Source organism: Callospermophilus lateralis, chromosome 5, assembly GCF_048772815.1.
Source record: "Callospermophilus lateralis isolate mCalLat2 chromosome 5, mCalLat2.hap1, whole genome shotgun sequence".
NCBI lineage: Eukaryota > Metazoa > Chordata > Mammalia > Rodentia > Sciuridae > Callospermophilus > Callospermophilus lateralis.
The window spans coordinates 164,255,086-164,265,177 of record NC_135309.1 but is presented as its reverse complement, the minus strand read 5'-3'; positions in this window follow the sequence as shown (position 1 = coordinate 164,265,177).

Below are 10,092 nucleotides of genomic sequence, written 5' to 3'. Positions count from 1 at the left end.
TCTGTCTGGCTTCTTGCGTTTGTTTCTGCTCATTTTCCGTTTCCTCTTCCTTGCTGTTTATCGTGCTGTTCTTTCTCACCCCGAGGTGGATGATCTGGTTCGTTTCTTTGCACGTGGACTGAAGGCTACACCTTTCCCTCCGTCCCAGCGTTAGCTGCACCCCTCTGGACAGTGTGTTTGTGCTTCCATCAGTCCTGTGCATCACAGAGGTGTGTCTACAGGAGGGGACGTGTCTTTGCGGCTCTGCTTACCACCGTGTGGTTTGTGCTGTAGTCTGAGTGTGCTCCTGTACCTCCAATGGGAGGCTGGTTGACTTGCTCTGTGATCCTCCCGTGGCTCATTGCTCAGGTCTTGCCTCAGGTGGTATTTTCCTGCACTGTGTGGCCCGGGGGGCACCCTCTTGGTTCTTGCTGTTTTCTCTTTAAAAAAGAACTAGCATTTGCAACTCTGCTGTGTCCTGAAAGTCAAAGTGGTTATGTCTTTCCACTGAACTGGACCTCTCATATATAATAAAACTCCGTGCCTTCCAGTAGGCTGTGCCGCCTTCCATCTTCACACCGACTTCATTTGGTGAGCCTTTGCATGCTCTTTTACCATCGGCCTTAATGGAGCCTGGTGTTTTAACTGTGTGTCCTAGGTGGCTCCTTGCCAGTCAGTTTCGCTCTTGTCTCTTAGTTCATATCTACATTCCTGACCTTGTCCTGGGCTGGTTTCTCCGTTGCTTGGAAGCATCATTTTATTTTCTCTTTTCCCTACTGTCATTTTTCTTTAAGACAAAAAGTCACATGCAAACGGGGGAAACATTGGAAATTCGTGTAGCAGGTCAATGTGGAGAGGAGGCTGCCAACTTTGAGGGGAACGAGACAGACACTGCCCTGTGGAAGAAGCCAAGCAGAGGCCAGTGAGCGGGTTCGCCCTGAGCTGCTGTCAGGCCTGTAGGCAGAGAGCTGTGGTATAGAGGCTGTAGGCAGAGCTGTGGTGTCAGGGCTGTAGGCAGAGAGCTGTGGTATTGAGGCTGTAGGCAGAGCTGTGGTGTCGGGGCTGTAGGCAGAGAGCTGTGGTGTCGGGGCTGTAGGCAGAGAGCTGTGGTGTCAGGGCTGTAGGCAGAGAGCTGTGGTGTCTGGGCTGTAGGCAGAGAGCTGTGGTGTCTGGGCTGTAGGCAGAGAGCTGTGGTGTCGGGGCTGTAGGCAGAGAGCTGTGGTGTCGGGGCTGTAGGCAGAGAGCTGTGGTGTCTGGGCTGTAGGCAGAGAGCTGTGGTATTGAGGCTGTAGGCAGAGCTGTGGTGTCGGGGCTGTAGGCAGAGAGCTGTGGTGTCGGGGCTGTAGGCAGAGAGCTGTGGTGTCAGGGCTGTAGGCAGAGAGCTTTGGTGTCTGGGCTGTAGGCAGAGAGCTGTGGTGTCAGGGCTGTAGGCAGAGCTGTGGTGTCTGGGCTGTAGGCAGAGAGCTGTGGTGTCGGGGCTGTAGGCAGAGAGCTGTGGTGTCAGGGCTGTAGGCAGAGAGCTGTGGTATTGAGGCTGTAGGCAGAGCTGTGGTGTCAGGGCTGTAGGCAGAGAGCTGTGGTGTCAGGGCCGTAGGCAGAGAGCTGTGGTGTCAGGGCCGTAGGCAGAGAGCTGTGGTGTCTGGGCTGTAGGCAGAGAGCTGTGGTATTGAGGCTATAGGCAGAGAGCTGTGGTGTGAGGGCTGTAGGCAGAGAGCTGTGGTATTGAGGCTGTAGGCAGAGAGCTGTAGTATTGAGGCTGTAGGCAGAGAGCTGTGGTATTGAGGCTATAGGCAGAGAGCTGTGGTGTCGGGGCTGTAGGCAGAGAGCTGTGGTATTGAGGCTGTAGGCAGAGAGCTGTGGTGTCAGGGCTGTAGGCAGAGAGCTGTGGTGTCGGGGCTGTAGGCAGAGAGCTGTGGTGTCAGGGCTGTAGGCAGAGAGCTGTGGTATTGAGGCTGTAGGCAGAGAGCTTTGGTGTCGGGGCTGTAGGCAGAGAGCTGTGGTGTCGGGGCTGTAGGCAGAGAGCTGTGGTGTCGGGGCTGTAGGCAGAGAGCTGTGGTGTCGGGGCTGTAGGCAGAGAGCTGTGGTGTCGGGGCTGTAGGCAGAGAGCTGTGGTATTGAGGCTGTAGGTAGGGCTGTGGTGTCGGGGCTGTAGGCAGAGAGCTGTGGTATAGAGGCTGTAGGCAGAGAGCTGTGGTGTCAGGGCTGTAGGCAGAGAGCTGTGGTGTCGGGCTGTAGGCAGAGAGCTGTGGTATAGAGGCTGTAGGCAGAGAGCTGTGGTGTCGGGGCTGTAGACAGAGAGCTGTGGTATAGAGGCTGTAGGCAGAGCTGTGTTTTCGGGGCTGTAGGCAGAGAGCTGTGGTATCTGGGCTGTAGGCAGAGAGCTGTGGTGTGGTCTGTAGGCAGAGAGCTGTGGTATAGAGGCTATAGGCAGAGCTGTGGTGTCAGGGCTGTAGGCAGAGAGCTGTGGTGTGGGTGCTGTAGGTAGAGAGCTGTGGTATAGAGGCTGTAGGCAGAGCTGTGGTGTCGGGGCTGTAGGCAGAGAGCTGTGGTGTCAGGGCTATAGGCAGAGAGCTGTGGTGTCGGGGCTGTAGCCAGAGAGCTGTGGTATTGAGGCTGTAGGCAGAGAGCTGTAGTATTGAGGCTATAGGCAGAGAGCTGTGGTATTGAGGCTGTACGCAGAAAGCTGTAGTATTGAGGCTGTAGGCAGAGAGCTGTGGTATTGAGGCTGTAGGTAGGGCTGTGGTGTCGGGGCTGTAGACAGAGTGCTGTGTTTTGGGGGCTGTAGTCAGATAGCTGTGGTGTCGAGGCTGTAGGCAGATAGCTGTGGTGTCAGGGCTGTAGGCAGAGCTGTGGTATCGAGGCTGTAGGCAGAGAGCTGTGGTGTCGGGGCTGTAGGCAGAGAGCTGTGGTTTCTGTACTGTAGGCAGAGAGCTGAGGTGTCTGGGCTGTAGGCAGAGAGCTGTGGTGTCGGGGCTGTAGTCAGAGAGCTGTGTTGTCAGGGCTGTAGGCAGAGAGCTGTGGTGTTTGGGCTGTAGTCAGAGAGCTGTGGTGTTTGGGCTGTAGGCAGAGAGCTGTGGTGTTTGGGCTGTAGGCAGAGAGCTGTGGTGTCTGGGCTGTAGGCAGAGAGCTGTGGTATTGAGGCTGTAGGCAGAGAGCTGTGGTATAGAGGCTGTAGGCAGAGAGCTGTGTTGTCAGGGCTGTAGGCAGAGAGCTGTGGTGTTTGGGCTGTAGGCAGAGAGCTGTGGTGTTTGGGCTGTAGGCAGAGAGCTGTGGTATAGAGGCTGTAGGCAGAGAGCTGTGTTGTCAGGGCTGTAGGCAGAGAGCTGTGGTGTTTGGGCTGTAGGCAGAAAGCTGTGGTGTCAGGGCTGTAGGCAGAGAGCTGTGGTATTTGGGCTGTAGGCAGAGAGCTGTGGTGTGAGGGCTGTAGGCAGAGAGCTGTGGTATAGAGGCTGTAGGCAGAGAGCTGTGGTGTTTGGGCTGTAGGCAGAGAGCGGTGGTGTCTGGGCTGTAGGCAGAGCTGTGGTGTCAGGGCTGTAGGCAGAGAGCTGTGGTGTTTGGGCTGTAGGCAGAGAGCGGTGGTGTTTGGGCTGTAGGCAGAGCTGTGGTGTCAGGGCTGTAGGCAGAGAGCTGTGGTGTTTGGGCTGTAGGCAGAGAGCTGTGGTGTTTGGGTTGTCGGCAGAGAGCTGTGGTATAGAGGCTGTAGGCAGAGAGCTGTGTTGTCAGGGCTGTAGGCAGAGAGCTGTGGTGTTTGGGCTGTAGGCAGAGAGCTGTGGTGTCAGGGCTGTAGGCAGAGAGCTGTGGTGTTTGGGCTGTAGGCAGAGAGCTGTGGTGTTTGGGCTGTAGGCAGAGAGCTGTGGTATAGAGGCTGTAGGCAGAGAGCTGTGGTGTTTGGGCTGTAGGCAGAGAGCTGTGGTGTTTGGGCTGTAGGCAGAGAGCTGTGGTGTTTGGGCTGTAGGCAGAGCTGTGGTGTCAGGGCTGTAGGCAGAGAGCTGTGGTGTTTGGGCTGTAGGCAGAGAGCTGTGGTGTTTGGGCTGTAGGCAGAGAGCTGTGGTATAGAGGCTGTAGGCAGAGAGCTGTGTTGTTTGGGCTGTAGGCAGAGAGCGGTGGTGTCTGGGCTGTAGGCAGAGCTGTGGTGTCAGGGCTGTAGGCAGAGAGCTGTGGTGTTTGGGCTGTAGGCAGAGAGCTGTGGTATAGAGGCTGTAGGCAGAGAGCTGTGTTGTCAGGGCTGTAGGCAGAGAGCTGTGGTGTTTGGGCTGTAGGCACAAAGCTGTGGTGTCAGGGCTGTAGGCAGAGCTGTGGTATTTGGGCTGTAGGCAGAGAGCTGTGGTGTTTGGGCTGTAGGCAGAGAGCTGTGGTGTGAGGGCTGTAGGCAGAGAGCTGTGGTATTTGGGCTGTAGGCAGAGAGCTGTGGTGTTTGGGCTGTAGGCAGAGATCTGTGGTGTGAGGGCTGTAGGCAGAGAGCTGTGGTATAGAGGCTGTAGGCAGAGAGCTGTGGTGTTTGGGCTGTAGGCAGAGAGCGGTGGTGTTTGGGCTGTAGGCAGAGAGCTGTGGTGTCAGGGCTGTAGGCAGAGAGCTGTGGTGTCGGGGCTGTAGGCAGAGAGCTGTGGTTTCTGTACTGTAGGCAGAGAGCTGTGGTGTCGGGGCTGTAGGCAGAGAGCTGTGGTGTGAGGGCTGTAGGCAGAGAGCTGTGGTATAGAGGCTGTAGGCAGAGAGCTCTGGTATAGAGGCTGTAGGCAGAGCTGTGTTGTCAGGGCTGTAGGCAGAGAGCTGTGGTGTCAGGGCTGTAGGCAGAGAGCTGTGGTGTCTGGGCTGTAGGCAGAGAGCTGTGGTGTCGAGGCTGTAGGCAGAGAGCTGTGGTATTGAGGCTGTAGGCAGAGAGCTGTAGTATTGAGGCTGTAGGCAGAGAGCTGTGTTGTCAGGGCTGTAGGCAGAGAACTGTGTTGTCAGGGCTGTAGGAAGAGAGCTGTGTTGTCAGGGCTGTAGGCAGAGAGCTGTGTTGTCAGGGCTGTAGGCAGAGAGCTGTGGTATAGAGGCTGTAGGCAGAGAGCTGTGGTTTCTGTACTGTAGGCAGAGCTGTGGTGTCGGGGCTGTAGGCAGAGCTGTGGTGTCTGGGCTGTAGGCAGAGAGCTGTGGTGTCTGGGCTGTAGGCAGAGAGCTGTGTTGTCAGGGCTGTAGGCAGAGAGCTGTGTTGTCAGGGCTGTAGGCAGAGAGCTGTGGTGTCGGGGCTGTAGGCAGAGAGCTGTGGTGTTTGGGCTGTAGGCAGAGAGCTGTGGTGTCGGGGCTGTAGGCAGAGAGCTGTGGTGTTTGGGCTGTAGGCAGAGAGCTGTGGTATTGAGGCTGTAGGCAGAGAGCTGTGGTGTCTGGTCTGTAGGCAGAGAGCTGTGGTATTGAGGCTGTAGGCAGAGAGCTGTACTATTGAGGCTGTAGGCAGAGAGCTGTGTTGTCAGGGCTGTAGGCAGAGAGCTGTGTTGTCAGGGCTGTAGGAAGAGAGCTGTGTTGTCAGGGCTGTAGGCAGAGAGCTGTGTTGTCAGGGCTTAGGCAGAGAGCTGTGGTATAGAGGCTGTAGGCAGAGAGCTGTGGTTTCTGTACTGTAGGCAGAGAGCTGTGGTGTTTGGGCTGTAGGCAGAGAGCTGTGGTGTCGGGGCTGTAGGCAGAGAGCTGTGGTGTGTGGGCTGTAGGCAGAGAGCTGTGGTATTGAGGCTGTAGGCAGAGAGCTGTGGTGTCTGGTCCGTAGGCAGAGAGCTGTGGTATTGAGGCTGTAGGCAGAGAGCTGTACTATTGAGGCTGTAGGCAGAGAGCTGTGTTGTCAGGGCTGTAGGCAGAGAGCTGTGTTGTCAGGGCTGTAGGAAGAGAGCTGTGTTGTCAGGGCTGTAGGCAGAGAGCTGTGTTGTCAGGGCTGTAGGCAGAGAGCTGTGGTATTGAGGCTGTAGGCAGAGAGCTGTGGTGTTTGGGCTGTAGGCAGAGAGCTTTGGTGTTTGGGCTGTAGCAGAGAGCTGTGGTGTCGGGGCTGTAGGCAGATAGCTGTGGTGTCGGGGCTGTAGGCAGAGAGCTGTGGTGTCAGGGCTGTAGGCAGAGAGCTGTGGTATAGAGGCTGTAGGCAGAGAGCTGTGGTATTGAGGCTGTAGGCAGAGAGCTGTGGTGTCGGGGCTGTAGGCAGAGAGCTGTGGTGTCGGGGCTGTAGGCAGAGAGCTGTGGTGTCAGGGCTGTAGGCAGAGAGCTGTGGTATTGAGGCTGTAGGCAGAGCTGTGGTGTCAGGGCTGTAGGCAGAGAGCTGTGGTGTCAGGGCCGTAGGCAGAGAGCTGTGGTGTCAGGGCCGTAGGCAGAGAGCTGTGGTGTCTGGGCTGTAGGCAGAGAGCTGTGGTATTGAGGCTATAGGCAGAGAGCTGTGGTGTGAGGGCTGTAGGCAGAGAGCTGTGGTATTGAGGCTGTAGGCAGAGAGCTGTAGTATTGAGGCTGTAGGCAGAGAGCTGTGGTATTGAGGCTATAGGCAGAGAGCTGTGGTGTCGGGGCTGTAGGCAGAGAGCTGTGGTATTGAGGCTGTAGGCAGAGAGCTGTGGTGTCAGGGCTGTAGGCAGAGAGCTGTGGTGTCGGGGCTGTAGGCAGAGAGCTGTGGTGTCAGGGCTGTAGGCAGAGAGCTGTGGTATTGAGGCTGTAGGCAGAGAGCTTTGGTGTCGGGGCTGTAGGCAGAGAGCTGTGGTGTCGGGGCTGTAGGCAGAGAACTGTGTTGTCAGGGCTGTAGGAAGAGAGCTGTGTTGTCAGGGCTGTAGGCAGAGAGCTGTGTTGTCAGGGCTGTAGGCAGAGAGCTGTGGTATAGAGGCTGTAGGCAGAGAGCTGTGGTTTCTGTACTGTAGGCAGAGAGCTGTGGTGTCGGGGCTGTAGGCAGAGCTGTGGTGTCTGGGCTGTAGGCAGAGAGCTGTGGTGTCTGGGCTGTAGGCAGAGAGCTGTGTTGTCAGGGCTGTAGGCAGAGAGCTGTGTTGTCAGGGCTGTAGGCAGAGAGCTGTGGTGTCGGGGCTGTAGGCAGAGAGCTGTGGTGTTTGGGCTGTAGGCAGAGAGCTGTGGTGTCGGGGCTGTAGGCAGAGAGCTGTGGTGTTTGGGCTGTAGGCAGAGAGCTGTGGTATTGAGGCTGTAGGCAGAGAGCTGTGGTGTCTGGTCTGTAGGCAGAGAGCTGTGGTATTGAGGCTGTAGGCAGAGAGCTGTACTATTGAGGCTGTAGGCAGAGAGCTGTGTTGTCAGGGCTGTAGGCAGAGAGCTGTGTTGTCAGGGCTGTAGGAAGAGAGCTGTGTTGTCAGGGCTGTAGGCAGAGAGCTGTTTGTCAGGGCTTAGGCAGAGAGCTGTGGTATAGAGGCTGTAGGCAGAGAGCTGTGGTTTCTGTACTGTAGGCAGAGAGCTGTGGTGTTTGGGCTGTAGGCAGAGAGCTGTGGTGTCGGGGCTGTAGGCAGAGAGCTGTGGTGTGTGGGCTGTAGGCAGAGAGCTGTGGTATTGAGGCTGTAGGCAGAGAGCTGTGGTGTCTGGTCCGTAGGCAGAGAGCTGTGGTATTGAGGCTGTAGGCAGAGAGCTGTACTATTGAGGCTGTAGGCAGAGAGCTGTGTTGTCAGGGCTGTAGGCAGAGAGCTGTGTTGTCAGGGCTGTAGGAAGAGAGCTGTGTTGTCAGGGCTGTAGGCAGAGAGCTGTGTTGTCAGGGCTGTAGGCAGAGAGCTGTGGTATTGAGGCTGTAGGCAGAGAGCTGTGGTGTTTGGGCTGTAGGCAGAGAGCTGTGGTGTTTGGGCTGTAGCAGAGAGCTGTGGTGTCGGGGCTGTAGGCAGATAGCTGTGGTGTCGGGGCTGTAGGCAGAGAGCTGTGGTGTCAGGGCTGTAGGCAGAGAGCTGTGGTATAGAGGCTGTAGGCAGAGAGCTGTGGTATTGAGGCTGTAGGCAGAGAGCTGTGGTGTCGGGGCTGTAGGCAGAGAGCTGTGGTGTCAGGGCCGTAGGCAGAGAGCTGTGGTGTCAGGGCCGTAGGCAGAGAGCTGTGGTGTCTGGGCTGTAGGCAGAGAGCTGTGGTATTGAGGCTATAGGCAGAGAGCTGTGGTGTGAGGGCTGTAGGCAGAGAGCTGTGGTATTGAGGCTGTAGGCAGAGAGCTGTAGTATTGAGGCTGTAGGCAGAGAGCTGTGGTATTGAGGCTATAGGCAGAGAGCTGTGGTGTCGGGGCTGTAGGCAGAGAGCTGTGGTATTGAGGCTGTAGGCAGAGAGCTGTGGTGTCAGGGCTGTAGGCAGAGAGCTGTGGTGTCGGGGCTGTAGGCAGAGAGCTGTGGTGTCAGGGCTGTAGGCAGAGAGCTGTGGTATTGAGGCTGTAGGCAGAGAGCTTTGGTGTCGGGGCTGTAGGCAGAGAGCTGTGGTGTCGGGGCTGTAGGCAGAGAGCTGTGGTGTCGGGGCTGTAGGCAGAGAGCTGTGGTGTCGGGGCTGTAGGCAGAGAGCTGTGGTGTCGGGGCTGTAGGCAGAGAGCTGTGGTATTGAGGCTGTAGGTAGGGCTGTGGTGTCGGGGCTGTAGGCAGAGAGCTGTGGTATAGAGGCTGTAGGCAGAGAGCTGTGGTGTCAGGGCTGTAGGCAGAGAGCTGTGGTGTCGGGCTGTAGGCAGAGAGCTGTGGTATAGAGGCTGTAGGCAGAGAGCTGTGGTGTCGGGGCTGTAGACAGAGAGCTGTGGTATAGAGGCTGTAGGCAGAGCTGTGTTTTCGGGGCTGTAGGCAGAGAGCTGTGGTGTCGGGGCTGTAGGCAGAGAGCTGTGGTGTCGGGGCTGTAGGCAGAGAGCTGTGGTATTGAGGCTGTAGGCAGAGCTGTGGTATCTGGGCTGTAGGCAGAGAGCTGTGGTGTGGTCTGTAGGCAGAGAGCTGTGGTATAGAGGCTATAGGCAGAGCTGTGGTGTCAGGGCTGTAGGCAGAGAGCTGTGGTGTGGGTGCTGTAGGTAGAGAGCTGTGGTATAGAGGCTGTAGGCAGAGCTGTGGTGTCGGGGCTGTAGGCAGAGAGCTGTGGTGTCAGGGCTATAGGCAGAGAGCTGTGGTGTCGGGGCTGTAGCCAGAGAGCTGTGGTATTGAGGCTGTAGGCAGAGAGCTGTAGTATTGAGGCTATAGGCAGAGAGCTGTGGTATTGAGGCTGTAGGCAGAAAGCTGTAGTATTGAGGCTGTAGGCAGAGAGCTGTGGTATTGAGGCTGTAGGTAGGGCTGTGGTGTCGGGGCTGTAGACAGAGTGCTGTGTTTTGGGGGCTGTAGTCAGATAGCTGTGGTGTCGAGGCTGTAGGCAGATAGCTGTGGTGTCAGGGCTGTAGGCAGAGCTGTGGTATCGAGGCTGTAGGCAGAGAGCTGTGGTGTCGGGGCTGTAGGCAGAGAGCTGTGGTTTCTGTACTGTAGGCAGAGAGCTGAGGTGTCTGGGCTGTAGGCAGAGAGCTGTGGTGTCGGGGCTGTAGTCAGAGAGCTGTGTTGTCAGGGCTGTAGGCAGAGAGCTGTGGTGTTTGGGCTGTAGGCAGAGAGCTGTGGTGTTTGGGCTGTAGGCAGAGAGCTGTGGTGTCTGGGCTGTAGGCAGAGAGCTGTGGTATTGAGGCTGTAGGCAGAGAGCTGTGGTATAGAGGCTGTAGGCAGAGAGCTGTGTTGTCAGGGCTGTAGGCAGAGAGCTGTGGTGTTTGGGCTGTAGGCAGAGAGCTGTGGTGTTTGGGCTGTAGGCAGAGAGCTGTGGTATAGAGGCTGTAGGCAGAGAGCTGTGTTGTCAGGGCTGTAGGCAGAGAGCTGTGGTGTTTGGGCTGTAGGCAGAAAGCTGTGGTGTCAGGGCTGTAGGCAGAGAGCTGTGGTATTTGGGCTGTAGGCAGAGAGCTGTGGTGTGAGGGCTGTAGGCAGAGAGCTGTGGTATAGAGGCTGTAGGCAGAGAGCTGTGGTATAGAGGCTGTAGGCAGAGAGCTGTGGTGTTTGGGCTGTAGGCAGAGAGCGGTGGTGTCTGGGCTGTAGGCAGAGCTGTGGTGTCAGGGCTGTAGGCAGAGAGCTGTGGTGTTTGGGCTGTAGGCAGAGAGCGGTGGTGTTTGGGCTGTAGGCAGAGCTGTGGTGTCAGGGCTGTAGGCAGAGAGCTGTGGTGTTTGGGCTGTAGGCAGAGAGCTGT